Source organism: Physella acuta, unplaced genomic scaffold (genome assembly GCF_028476545.2).
Source record: "Physella acuta isolate Inbredline_101_S28 unplaced genomic scaffold, ASM2847654v3 ptg000111l, whole genome shotgun sequence".
NCBI classification, from domain to species: domain Eukaryota; kingdom Metazoa; phylum Mollusca; class Gastropoda; family Physidae; genus Physella; species Physella acuta.
Window position 1 is genome coordinate 54,321 of NW_026731631.1, and position 15,439 is coordinate 69,759.

Sequence of the window (15,439 nt, forward strand, 5' to 3'; positions counted from 1 at the left end):
TTCGTATTTTATATGGCCTTAAATCATCATTCACTGACTCTTCAGGCCAACCATTCTTACAGTACTCATATACTTTTATCAAGCACTCATCTTTTTGTGTTTCTCTTTTAACATCATTCACATTTATATTGGAGTTATCCATGATAGTGAAAAGAACAAATACATCTTCTGGTACATAACTAAGGCTTTGGTTTTTTTAAAGGTAAACGACTAAGACTATCTGCACTATTCTCAGATCCAGGTTTGTATTTCAATTCATAATTGTATGCGGCTAGTGTGATAGCCCATCTTTGAATCCTTGGTGAGGCATGTTCAGGCAGGGGTTTGTTTTCCCCAAATAAACCCAGCAATGGCTTATGATCTGTAAAGATGGTGAACTCCCTACCAAACAGAAACTTGTGAAATTTCTTAATACCAAAAATGATGCCTAAGCCTTCCCTATCTAATTGAGAATAATTTTTCTCAGCCTGGTTCAAAGATCTACTGGCAAAAGCAATGGGTCTGTCACCCTTTTCATCTATGTGGGATAACACTGCTCCTACACCATCTGGTGAAGCATCACATGTTAAGATAAGTCTTTTCCCTGGGTCTTAGTGAGTTAGTAAGGTTACAGAAGACAAAGCTTCTTTTGCTGTATTAAAAGCAGCATCTTGTTGTTTACCCCAGTGCCAAGTTGCATTTTTATGTAGCAGCTTGTACAGTGGTGATAGTTTATCAGACAGATTCCCTATGAACTTCGCATAGTAATTTATCAAGCCCAAAAAAGCTCTTAGCTGTTGGGTATTTTCAGGTTTGGGTGCTTCTTTAATGGCTTTTGTTTTCTCAGGTTGAGGTCTGAGACCCTGTCTGCTCAAAATATAACCAAGAAAACTAATATCTGTCAGCATGAATTGACATTTATCTTTGTTTATCTTTAAACCTTTTTCACCAACTATTTTCAAGAGTTTATCAAGTGTTTAAGATGTTCAGTGTCATTCTTACCAGTTATGTACACATTGTCAAAGTAAACACAAACATTTGGAATATCCTTAAAAATACTGTCCATGACAGTCTGGAAAATTCCAGGGCTAGATGATATACCAAAACATAGCCTTTCATATTGGTAGAGTCCTTTATGTGTGTTTATTGTCGTATAGATTTTTGAATCTGGATGCAGTTCTAGTTGAGTGTAAGCATGACTAAAGTCTAATTCAGAGAATTTGTCTCCTGCTAAATTCAAAGAAATTTCTTCAATGTTAGGAATAGGGTACCTATTTAGCTCTATTTGCTTATTCAGTGTAGCTTTATAGTCTCCACAAATTCTTACAGAACCATCCTTCTTTAACACTGACACAATGGGCGTTGCCCAATCGGAGTAGTCTACCTTCTTTATGATGCCATTAGATTCCAATCTACTTAGCTCCTTTTCAATTTTATCCCTCATTGCATAAGGTGGAACTCTAGCTTTGCAGTATCTTGGATTTGTGTCTCTAATGCTTATCTTCACTGTCCTATCATTTAGTAATCCGGAACTACCAAAGACACCTTCATTTTCAGATACAACTTTATCTCTTGAAGTAAAACTAGATTCTCTTGCTTTATTCACTGAAAATATACTCTCCCAGTCTAACTTAAGATCAACTAACCAGTTCCTACCTAGTAATGGTGGTCCATTTCCTTCAACCACAAGAAGAGGAAGTTTAACACTTTGACCATTATAGCTTACATGAACCATACACTCTCCTATCACCGGAACATTGTCACCTGTGTATGTTGTTAGGCACTTGTGACATGGTTGTAGAGGCACTGATCCTCCTGTGACAGCGTCAAAGTCCTTCTTTGTGATGACGGTTAGAGATGCTCCAGTGTCAAGTTGGAAGATGATGCTCTTACCGTTGATATAAACTGGTACATTGATGGGAGCATGACTTGTTGATTTCACAGAGAACAGGTTGAACTCCGGCTGCAAATCAGTTTGAGCATTTTCACTGGTAGAGTGGTTCATTGGTTGGGTTAGGTAGTCTTGGTGACAGTTAACATAGTGCTGCCTTTGGTTGCGGTACTGTCTTGACTGGCTAGATTTAGCAACAGACGAAGACTTTGCAAAGCAGGCCTTGGCAATGTGACCTTGCTTACTGCACTTATAACAAGTTGTTGGCTTGAACTTGCATCGATGAGATGCATGGGGACCGTTGCATCGATGACATTTTTGATACTTATTACTAGATTTAGATCTAGGATTTGAACGTGCAGGCTGTTTAGCATAAGTTGAAATGCTCTGATGGGGTTGGTGTTTGGTGACTAACCTGCTGTCTACTTCATGGATCCCTGAAGGCGTTAGAGATCTGGCTGCATCGGATGACTGCTGGAATGAAGTTGCAAGTTGTATTGCTTTTTCCAATGTTAGATCTGACTCGAGAAGCAACTTTCTTTGAACATCAAGGCTGTTTACACCTGTCACAAACTTTTCACATAGTCTGTCAGACAGCGTGTCCCCGAATTCACAGAATTCACTTAGATGACGTAAAGCAGCAACATATTCTGATATTGATTCGTTTGGTTGACGAGTCCTACCGTCAAATCTGGCTCTACACAGGAACTTTGATGGTGTGGGCGCATGGTGGTCTGTTAGCAGTTTGCTCAGCTCGTTAAAGCTCTTGGTAGTTAGACTAGCTGGTACGCATAAGTCCTTTAATAGCCTAAATTGTTGAGGCCCTATGACTGTTAACAAAACAGCTCTCTTTTTGGCTTCTATCGTCACGTCGTTAGCTTCAAGGTAAAAGCTTAACCTATCTAGATAATCATGAATGGTTTCATCATTCGAATTGAATTCTTTTATCTGGCCATACAGCGCCATTATCCTAGAAATACTTAGCCAATATGCTCTAGCAAGCTTCTTTTTAAGTAAGCATGTGCTCTTTTTCTGTGGATGATTTATCCTCGTCGCCAATTGTCGTAGATTGATATTTTCTATTATGATACACTGAAGATAGAAACCATGTTTATGTATATAGTCTTTAATCAGCCACCATGACGGAAACAGGAAGTCACAAGATATATATATATAAGGAACATCACTCAAAAACAACATTATAAATATAAGACTAATACAAGAAGAGTGAGTTCCTTGACTTCACAATTCTCAATATATTACAGAATCATTTTATGTAAGTAGCATACATGTTATTACTATGCATTACACAATAAAAAATACAGTATATAATGTGCTATTTTCACCCAATGTGCATAAAAACCAAGACACAACAAATAACGCACTTGTGGTGATAACAGAATAAACAAACCCTTCTTACAGAACTCAACCTCTCAAGGTATCCCCTCCCATTCCCGATAAAGTAAGTATCTTAACGTCCCAGCCCCACGCTGGGCGCAGAGACACCCAACCACGGGCAGGTTGTGTTGTTGATAAATAAATTATCGATAAGTACCAATACCATTTCTATTATCATCGCTACCCATCGTCAACTAAATCAGGGTTACGTCATTAGTTTATCGTCGTCACTATCATCGTCACTAACTTCAATTTCCCTATCATCGTCACTATCATCATCGTCACTATCAATTTCCCTATCATCGTCACTATTATCATCGTCACTATCTATCATCGTCACTATCATCATCACTAACATTGTCGCTATCATCGTCACTATCATCGTCACTATCATCGTTACAATCATCGTCACTTTCATCGTCACTATCATAGTCACTATCATCGTCACTATCATCGTTACTATCATCGTTACTATTATCGTCACTATCATCGTTACTATCATCGTTACTATCATGGTCACTATCATTGTCACTATCGTCGTTACTATCATCGTTACTATCATCGTCACTATCATCGTCACTATCATAGTAACTAAATTGTTCACTAAATTGAAATGAAAGTAATATTAAAATTACGCACTATTATACACATTTTGGTTGGTATTCACTTGGTGCGCAATTATTTTTTATACGAGATTCTAATCTATTTTAAAACGTTTGAGTAATTAAAAACTGATTAACAATAGTGTCTATATCCTGAGTTGCCATCCCCCGTAGTGTTATAAAAGAATATTTGAGAAAGTTTAGGGGAGATCTCTGTCGGTTTATTTCTTTATAAAGCGCCTCCTAAAAATGACGTCTGTTAAGATACTTCATTAAAGTGGAATGTTTTCTTTAAGGTCCGCTAAATTACATACATTTAGAAATATCAGTAAAATTAATTTGCCAGAAGGTCCGTTGGGGCGAGTATGAAGGTCACGAAATGTAAGGCCTCGTATTTTCCCGTTTCCACGGTGGCGAAAGTGCCTTACCTATATCTGTGTGGCTGAGGATGTTGGTCTACATAGACGCTGAACTTCTGCATCCAGTTGATGGTGTAGCGCAAGCCATCAACAAGATGCAGTTGTTTGCGTCTGGCATTGATTTCCCGACGTTACACAGATAAAGTTAATAAGGCATTTTCGACAGAATACTTGGCTGGAATTTCTATCTGCATTTGGCTTAGCTCCAGCGGAAATAAAAAAAAAAACTTTTAACTAATTTAACCTACTCAATGATAAAACTTTATACATTCGCTCCGGTCAGTATATCTGCGTATTCTATTTTTATAAGTTTAACTAACATATACATTATAGAATAACGTGTGTATAACGTGTTTAGCGTTTTTCCATGTACACAGTCAGTAGGAAAATACACCAAGTAATAAATTTTTAACAGAGGGTGTGATAATCTTAAAGACGTTTGATGAATCTTTAAGATGACACAATATAATAACACTTTTACTTACTTCTAACAAACAAAAAAATCACTCTGTTGTAGGTCCCCCTCCCTGATGTGGATCATCCCGCCCCTATGCTCTACTCCCAACCCCTATGCCCGCCACTGAATGTCAATTTTGTTATATACCAAGACAAGTAGGCTTATATATACGACAGTGGTTCCCAAACTTTTTCGAGTGGCGACCCCCTTTTATAAAAAGTAAGTGACCCGCGACCCCCATCTATAATACTACTAAAACTCAACTTTGTTTACATGTTTGAATATTTATTTGTTTGTCTGATTTCTTACTGTAAGGAAACTGCTGTATAATGGGGGGGGGGGGGGGGGGGGGGGGGGGGGCTGTAAAATAGTATGTAGGTAGAGAATAATTTTTTATTGCAGACAGACTGTATGTAGGTAGAGAATAATTTTTTATTGCAGACAGACTGTTAATCACACATTTATTTAAAGAAGTTAATTAATTTATTGATTTATTCATAGGTAGATTAACCACATTTGTTTTAAAGTTTTAGAACAATGGCTTAACTTTGGCTGAATAGTGATGTTTGATAACTCATTTTTAACACGTTTTTCTTAACTTAGCTTCGCGTTTGTTTGTTGTTAAAATTGACAACGAAAATTAGCCCACTTCTGATTGCTCTAGAGATCTGAAATTCGGCATGCAGGCTATTTTCGCCTAACAATTTCAGATGCAATCATAAAAACTAGCAATTAGAGACCTAAATTAGCTTAATTAAATTACGCCCCAAGGACCCTAAAATTGAGGACATGATTTCTAAAGATACCAACAAGACTGGAGGCCTATTGACACAGTTACTTCGGCGTGAGCGCGCTGGCCGTGATCGTATAGTGGTTAGTACTTCGCGTTGTGGCCGCGACAACCCAGGTTCGAATCCTGGTCACGGCGTGTAGGCTGCTGTGGGTCTCGCACTGCCAAGCTCACATAACAATTTCAGATGCAATCATAAAAAACTAGCAATTAGAGACCTAAATAAATTAGCTTAATTAAATTACGCCGGTCGCTCAAGATTTTTAGTCCGTGTATTTAAAAACACTTAGTCAAGTCATACTTAATCAAGTCATTAGATAAAGTAGAAAATAAACTATATAAAAAACTTTTTAAAAACCACGTTTTTCATGTGTAGCAACGGACTAAAAAGGAGAAAATAAAATACTTAAAAAAAAATTTAAAAAAAACACGTTTTTCTTGTTGACTAAAAAGTAGAAAATAAATTTTTCTTCCGACCCTAGGGGATCTACCAATGACTGCTCGTAGATTTTGATGACAAAAAACGTGGGTCGGGCAGATTTATGATTAAAGCGGAAAGCACACAACACACGAATTTTGGAAATTTGATGGTGAACGTACCCACGTTTTTTGTCATCAAATGTATGAACAGTCATCACAAGAACCTGCACAGCTCGAGGAAGCACAAAATCTACGAGCAGTCATTAGTAGATCCCCTAGGGTCGGAAGAAAAATTTATTTTCTACTTTTTAGTCCACAAGAAAAACGTGGTTTTTTAAAAAGTTTTTTTTAAAGTATTTTATTTTGTTTGTTTGTTTTTCTGATTTGTTATTGGGGAGAATCTTCATTATGTGTAGAGCTGTAAAATGGTATTTTGGGTGGTAAATATTGTTCCTTCTTAAAAACACTGTTAATTACAAACTAATTTAAAGCCGTTAATTAATTCATTGATATATTCATGGGTAAATTAACCACATTATTATAAAAGTTTAAAACAATGACTTAAGTAATAGTATAAAGATTTATTTTCTTTGTACAACGTTTTCAATTATTTTTCCTAAGGCCTACATGTGAATGATAAGGTTGACTATCAGGACCTCGCGGGGCACAGGGCAGGTGAAGTAGAGTTCACCTGTTTGTTTGTCCTTAGCATATGAAGGGATAGTGTGGTCAGAGACATGCTCGTCTGGAATCGATATTTAAACGATAAAAACATGTTGTCTGAGACTTGGCGGGACACTGGGCAGGTGAAGTAGGGTTGAGTAAGTCACCTGTGACGTCAATATATGAAGGGATAGTCCGAAATCGTTGTTTTCGGTGTTTTTAAAAGATAAAAAACATATGTTTGAATGTGGGGTCTGTTTTTTGTGACGATAAGTGACACTTCAGTAGCGTAGCGAGGGGGGTGGGGGCGGGGGGGGGGGGTACATATGTCCCCGGGCGCCGACCTTAGGGGACGCCAAAATGGGTTGGAAAAATAAATAGAAAGGTTGAGGAGGGTGCAAATCGAAGGTTTGAGGGGGGGTGCAAATCGAAATCTTGAGGGGGGGGGGTGGTGCACATCGAAAGTTTGAGGGGGGTGCATATCGAAATCTTGCCGGGGGGGGGGGGGGCGGGGGGGGGGAGGTTCAAATAGAAAAGTTTGTCCCTGGGCACCGGGAAGGGTCGCTACGCCTCTGAGTGACAGACGTGATGTTTTTTTATGGATGACCCACAGTTATCCAACGGATGACGGGTAGTCTAGTAGAATTAAAAAGCCGAAATTAGTATGGAAATTAATAAGCACTAAAATAAGACTTTCAATAGGAACTACTCTTCATAACTGTTTTAATATCATGAGTGAAATTGCATGATATTTACTAAACATTCGCGGTTAAGTTTTTGTTAACGCCAACCTATATCATTAGGGGTCGTCCATAAATGACGTCACACGCCTAGGGGGGGAGGGGGTTCAGACTTTTGTGACGATGTGTGACGAGGGGGAGGGGGGGGGTAGAGACAGTGTGACGTCACGTTGTCTTAATTCCACGAATTGATTAACATGCATTTTTTTAGTTTTTTAGAAAAATAAACATACTAAATAATTTTTTTACATTGGTTGCGATACTTCTAAGTTGTCAAAAGATTGTGAAATATATATTTGTTCTAATTAAATTGCCCTATAATTTGATGTGTGTTGTGTAGTAGACTGCCGTATATGCAAATTTGTCAATACTGCTATATGAATAAAGGTCGGAAGCGTATCAACTAGTGAGGGTGAGGCATGGGTATCAGTGTAATGCTTGCTATTCTTTGAAGTTTACAGAGTAGGGCAGTCATAATAAAACTTTAAACCCCGTTTTCCGAATATTTTATTTAAAAACTTATGTTCACACTTAGGACTGCGACTCTTGCCCTTGATGACACGCCTTGTCTCCCTTACATCATGGTGTTCATGCCGATAGCTCATGCTTGTTGAACGATCCACTGGCAGATAAATCTCGATCCCCTTCAACACTAATAATTAAGAACGAAGAAGAAGAAAAGAAGAAGAAGAACGATCTAGTGGAAAAATTACTAGTACGATCAGTTCCAAGGTCGAGATCACGTGATTTTTGTAGGTGCGGCCAAAAAAAAGCGGATGTGTGTAGGGTCAGCTTGTGATGCGTGTTTATTAGATCAACTTAAATAGGCCTACACGTGTCTTGCTGAATCAACTTTGTCTGTGTGAGGCTTTTCAATTGAAAGGTAGATCTAATAATCTCATATATACTGCTTAAAAATCGACAGTTAATGATGGATAAAAATAAAATGTTCCAATGTATTTTTGATGCCTACTTGCTGGCACATCCTAAAAAGAGTAAAAAGATTTGCCAAGAAGAAGTCGTTGAAAAGTGGACTCAACTAAAAAGCGATTTAGATCTTCACTCGAAAGCGGAGGTCTGGCTGCAAGAGTTAAAAGCAATTGCTGCCGCTAAAAAAGGCTCACTTTTGACGTTTTCGGCCAAACAAACATCTGTATCTACATCTACAAATAAGAAAACACCCTATGATTTGGCAAAAGAAATACCTAATACTAATAAGTCACTGAAGTCAGATGAAAAAGTGAACGATGCTCATGAAGTCAGTGATTTCAAACCCTCTACCAGCAAACCATCAATATCTAAGCAGGCTACAGTCCAGATAAACTTACAATCAGAGATTGAGATTCTGAATTCTGATCTAGTTGGCTTGTATGCGCGACAAACTCGCGGAATGTTAACGCAGGAACAGAACATGGAGCTTAAAGAAAAGAAACAGAAAAAGAGTGATTTGGAAAAAAAGCTAAAGAGGAAGATATCTGATCAAATAAGATCTCAGAAAGCTCGAAATGAAAAGAAAAGAAAACTGAATGCTTTGTTTGAAGAGAATCCGGGGCTACGCGCCACTTTGAATGTTAGATCTAATTCTGGCAGGCCAAGGATTGAAGAAGATCAATCTTCTTTATTGGAAACTATCATAAACATTGCTATGCATGGATCAGCATCACACGAGAGGAGGCAGAACGAAGTCTACAGGACTATTAAAACATTAGATCAGCTAACTGATCAGTTAAAACAGGATGGGTTTATAATTAGTAGAAGTGGGCTGTACCTTCGACTGTTGCCAAGACGTACTTCTTCTCATGAACGGCAACAACATGTATCGACAGTCCCAGTAAAACTGATAAGAGCGCAAAACGATTGCCATGCAAATCACATTGATCGCTTGTTTACAGCGGCAACACTGCATCACCTAGAAGAGTTAGCTTCCATGCTTGGACCGAATGAGGTATGCTTTATAAGTCAAGATGACAAGGCCCGCGTTCCGCTTGGGTTGACAGCAGCTAAAAAACAGAGTCCATTGCTCATGCACATGGAATACAGGGTGAGCTTGCCTGGCCATGACTGGTTGTGGCTGCTGGACATAAGCTGATCCCTTCAGTTTATGCAGGGAAAAAAATTCAGCCCAACGCCTTGGGAAATCGAGAAGCTGTTGGATACTCCGGCCCAACATACATATCAATCAGATCTGGTAAACATTCCTCATCCACAGCGCTTAGTCATGGACTTGATTTTGAAAAAAATTACTTACTTTACATGAATTTGATGATATCACAAAGAGCGGTGTGGATAAAATTGTTAAACCAATATTAGTGTTGACGGTTGATGGTGGCCCAGACGAAAATCCTAGGTATCAAAAGGTGATCAAAGTTGCGGTACGCCCCTTTCTCAATCAGAACTATGATGGTTTGTTCATTGCTACAAATGCACCAGGAAGAAGTGCATTTAATAGGGTTGAAAGAAAAATGGCGCCACTTAGCAATGAGCTCACAGGATTAGTTTTACCCCATGACCACTACGGCAGTCATTCGGATGAAAGTGGAGTCACAATAGACACAGATTTAGAGAAGAAGAATTTTCAGTTTGCCGGAAACACTTTGGCAGAAATATGGTCACACTTGACAGTGGATACATTTCCTACAGTGGCAGCATACATAGATCCAGAAGAGTCTGAACTCCTTGAAACTTCTCTGCTCTCAAAAGATCAGCGTTGGCATGATATTCATGTGAGAACTAGCCAGTATTTGACTCAGATCGTTAAATGCATGGATGGTAAATGTTGCTCAAAGCCAAGAAGCTCGTATTTCAGCGTAATAACTGATAGATTTCTTCCTCCACCTTTACCAGTCGCCCAAACAAACTGTGGACTAACAATACCTGAGCGTTCAACAGATGGCTCTTCACATAAATTTCCATATCTTTTTGTTGCTCAAAGTATAAAAGTGGATGAAATCCTTTCCCGCTCTTCAAATCCTTATCGCACAATCCCTTATGATTTGTATTGTCCGTCTGTTCAATCCGTGATCAGCGACAGGGTTTGTAAGAAGTGTCATTCATACTTCTCTTCATTGGTTATGCTGCGCAATCATTCTTTAACTCACAAACAGGAATCATCAATTGTGCCATTACAGCGCATCAGGCCTCTGAGAGTTGCTGCACGTCGCCAACGTGCACTGATGGTTATAATTGCCAATGAAATTAACGGTGAGAGTGTAGATTGGATAGAAGAGGAAGACCTTGATGTAAAGGGAATTCCCATTCCATACAGGAAAAAAATCAATTCCGTCCCTGTGTATTCAATGAAGGAACATTTTAATTCTCCATGGGAGAATGAATAAGCTTAAAATTAAATATCACAACTTTTAATTTAGGATTGCCATATTAATACTGTTGTAAGTAGTTTTTTAAAATACTTCTGTTAATGATCTTGCTAAGATTTAGAAATATGAATGTATATAGATATCGTCGGTTAAGTATAACTTGTTACTGATATTATTATTTAATCGTTATTAATAGAATTTCTATAAAACTTGCTTAGATTTAAGTCAGTGTGAAAGTATTTCTTGTCCTATTTCAACATCCTCTTCGCTAACAGCAAAACACGCAATTTAATAATCTAGTGGAGAGTCTTTACTATTAAAAATCTATTACATTTATTTTGCTTGTGAGAGATGAAGTCCATTTTATAGGCTATAATGAACTATACCATTCATCTAGATTCATCTACCACACTGCAGAGTTTCTTAAATTTACAATATTTCCAAGATTTATTTTCTTCGTCGATTTTGCAGCTTTGATAAAAATGCCCCGAGATTATCATGGAAAGTGATAATATTCGTTCATTTTCCCTGAAGCTTCAGGTTAAGCTTATGTTGATGTTCGAACACATCTGCTAGGTATGATACTCTCTCCAACCACTCTATGTCGTTTTAAGTATACCAAAATGTCTTGTTTCCTTTGCACTTCCAAGAACAATTTGATTTCAGATTTCAATTAAAAAGCACGATTCACAACATTTCGTTTGACAGCCAGCGTACTGCTGTGTAGAAAAGCAGATCCTCGTGATCTATTTAATTTCTTTGCTCAGTTCTTTGAAGGCTCCAGATTTTATATAATTTACGACTTAAACTAGCAATAGAGTCTTGATGGCGATTGGGCAGTGGTTAGGGAGCTAAATCTTTTATGTTTTCGGGAAAGCCCGATTTTGACCTAAACATAGATGGCACACCATCCGTACAAACCGCCACAGCCATTTTAACCCGTTTTAATCATCCAGTTTAAAAAAAAAAAACGTTTTTATTTTCTCAATGCTATCTTCACAAAATAGCAACTCTTCTTTGCTATCATCTGAACGAATATAAACAAAGACCAGCAACTGCGAACATGAACTCACGTCTGTTGATTTATCAACTTGAAAAGCAAACAATGGCGAAAGCTTTGTCTGTATTAACTTTTCAGCGATTTCCTATAACCGGAATTGAAACTTATTCTACTTTCAATTTTTCAAATGCCTTGAGTATTATTTTAGATAGATAAATGAAATCTCACATATACGTAAAAGATCTAATTCTCTGCCTTCTGTCAAATTTTGAGTAATTTCTGTTGACCGGTAGTAGTAATTTTCGCTATTTCGGATTTCTCAAAAAATGCATGTGAATTTATAAAGTAGCAATAATATTCCGCATTTTGTTTGGCATTCACTTGGTGCGCAATTCTTTTTTCTACGAGATTCTAATCTATTTTAAAACGTTTGAGTAATTAAAAATTGATTACTAATAGTGTCTATATCCCGAGTTGCCACCCCCCGTAGTGTTATAAAAGAACATTCGAGAAAGTTTAGGGGAGAACACCCCCCGGTTTATTTCTTTATAAAGCACGTCCTAAAAATGACGTCATTTAAAATACTTAATTAAAGTAGAATGTTTTCTTTAAGGTCCGTCAGATTACATATATTTAGAAATATCAGTAAAATTAATTTGCCAGAAGGTCCGTTGGGGCGAGTATGAAGGTCACGAAATGTAAGGCCTCGTATTTTCCCGTTTCCACGGTGGCGAAAGTGCCTTATCTATATCTGTGTAGCGGAGGATGTTAAACTGCTAAGACGCTGAACTTCTGCATCCAGTTGACGGTGTAGCAAGCCATCAACAAGATGCAGTTGTTTGCGTCTGGCATTGATTTCCCGACGTTACACAGATAAAGTTAATAAGGCATTTTCGACAGAATACTTGGCTGGTTTTCTATCTGGATTTGGCTTAGCTCCAGCGGAAATAAAAGAAAAAGTTTTAACTTACTCAATGATAAAACTATAGTAAAAGTATATATTTTCTGTATAAATTATATTTCTTTTGGGTCAGTATATCTGCGTATTCTATTTTATAAGTTTAACTAACATGTATATTATAGAATAACGTATTTATAACGTGTTTAGAGTTTTTCCATGTACATAGTCAGTAGGAAAATACACCAAGTAATACATTTTTAACAGAGGGTGTTATAATCTTAAAGACGTTAAATCAGGTCTCTTGTGGACTTCTCCGGCACTTTGGTGCTGTGTGGCAACATCAACCCTCTACAGAACATCGCCATGTGCTGTTTCTTGAAGAATCTGAGCATTCACAGCCTTGATGCCTGTCATGTGGTCCACCATTTTCTTACCCTGACTGGCCCACGCAGGCAGAAGTTTGAGACAGAGTTCACGCAGCATCTCTTGGCGCTTAATGATGCGGTGAGATCATATTGGGTTAAATGATGTAGTGAGGTATTGGAAAAATGGGTTGGTGAGATATTGGGTTGAATGATGTGGTGAGGTATTGGGTTGAATGATGTGGTGAGGTATTAGTCTATGAGTTGAATGATGTGGTGAGGTATTAGTCTATGAGTTGAATGATGTGGTGAGGTATGGGTTGAAATATTGTGGTGAGATATATTCATTGGTAGATACACCACTTTATTTATAAAAGTTCATAACAATGACTTCACTCACAGTTACGTCACATGATTATTTTTAGCGCAATTTCCACTCTGGAGAATTGCGATTATTAACTCGTCATTTCTGGGAATGGATGGATGGATGGATGGATGGATGGATGGATGGATGGATGGATGGATGGATGGATGGATGGATGGATGGATGGATGGATGGATGGATGGATGGATGGATGGATGGATGGATGGATGTCCGCAGCTTTAAGTCGTATCTCCTCCTCAACGAAGCAATATCGAGGACTAGTTCCAAAGCAAATATGTTAAGCAAGTTCCGAGGATGAATGTGGGCTAAATAAATTCCCGGAATTCCTTCCTGGATTTTCCGGAAAAGCCAAAAAACCTTTAAAAAATGCAGTTTTTGGCCCATATCTCGGCAACAAGACCACTTAGCGACTTGAAACATTTACCAATCGATTCCTGCCATAATTTAGAACAATATTGCCGAAGAAAGTTTTCAAAAATATCCTTTCGTTCGGTCACAAAAAATTAATTACTACTTTTTTAAACTGAGCATCGTGTAGGCTTTCCCCCCCTTTTTTTCGACTGATACGGGAGGCTAGCCTGTCGCGACGTGGGATCGTTCGCGTCACTGCGCGCGGCAAGGGAGAGAGAGAGGCGAGCTACGCGTCGCTCGTTTTTTTTCCACGTGCTAATGTTTACAAACAAGAGGGCGGGTTTTAATCATAGTCAAATACTGATATAAACGTTTTAATATTTGGGCACCGTTGCTGAATATATGATTTATCTCGATTTAAAATTGTTATGGATAACAAGGAAATTGCGCTTAAATTGTCACTAGACTTTTTATTAACTTGTTTTTGGCCAACAACCATGGCGTCTTCTATGCGAGATCATGTTGCCCATTCAAAAGTTTAATGCATTATAAAGCTAAATTTTCTATAGCTTTAACAATACGCCCGTTTGCAGCAGAAATCGGTGTTTTAAAAGAAAAAAATGTCTGCGTTGGCGGGACACTGGACAGGTGAAGTAGAGTTGACCTGTTTTGTGACCTAAGCATGTAAAGGGATAGTGTGATCAGATCCATGCTCAGCAGAAATCGGTGTTTTTAAAAGACAAAAATGTCTGAGGCGTGATGTCTTTTTTAATATGGGGTCAGGTTTTTCGTGACGATAGGGAGGGGAGGGAAACGATAAAATTCGTCAAACAAACGTCATCATATTTATGGATAACCCCCGAAACCCAGTTATCCAAGGATACCGTTTAGTCTATTATACATTCTTATTCAACACAACACCATATTAAATGCACACACTGAATAAGAGACTTAAATGATTTCGTTAAGAACCCGGCTCTTCAGTGGTATTTATGTTTTTTTTTTAAAAAGTAATTTGTATTAGTTAAGGCCACGAAAATTGAATACATTTCACAGCGTACTTCTTGATAAGTAAATCTAAATCAAATTTGAATGAAATAGTTCATTTCTTTGTATTCTAAAATTGGAAGATGACGCCATTAGTTTTGTGTTCTTTCCGTAGTTTAAACATGTGGCATGTGATGTCATTGTAAATTATTGCATTCTTGCCACAACAATAAACACTTTTCCGGTTGCTTGTGTTTCTTCATTCGAATATGCCTTTATTTTTTCTTTAAATAAAATTTTGTTTATATATTTAAAACATCCACCATATTATTTTCAACAAAAGTCCGTATCTTTAAGTTCTTCATGTATTGCTGAACATGCCATGTAGCCTAATACTGTTGTGGACAAAGAGAGAGACATCAGCTGTGCTATAGTTTGAACCCCTCACCATGTGGACAAAGAGAGAGAGAGAGAGAGAGAGAGAGAGAGACCCCATGCGAATGGCTATCACTGTCTCTGTCAATGATCTGATCACTGAGTAACAAATAGATATACCAGCACTTCCTGTATGGATCAGCCGACTAATTCAATGATAATTGCTCCGACTCTAAGCATTTTGAATCTATAAATAGAATAACAAAAGGAAGGAAACGAAATTTTAAACTGATTTCCGCCATTAAAAAATAACATGAAACCTACAGTTCACGACACATCGCATAGGAATTTAAAATAAATATTAGGCCTATAGGTTTAATAAATATTGCATAGAATATAGAA

General features: G+C 37.8%; 1 non-coding gene across 1 annotated transcript; it reads left to right on the forward strand.

Annotated features, from left to right (window-relative positions):
* Nucleotides 1-5,602: 5,602 nt before the first annotated feature.
* On the forward strand, nucleotides 5,603-5,674 carry Trnah-gug (transfer RNA histidin (anticodon GUG)). Its single transcript has one exon. It is a non-coding gene; the product is annotated as a tRNA-His (tRNA).
* Nucleotides 5,675-15,439: the final 9,765 nt, after the last annotated feature.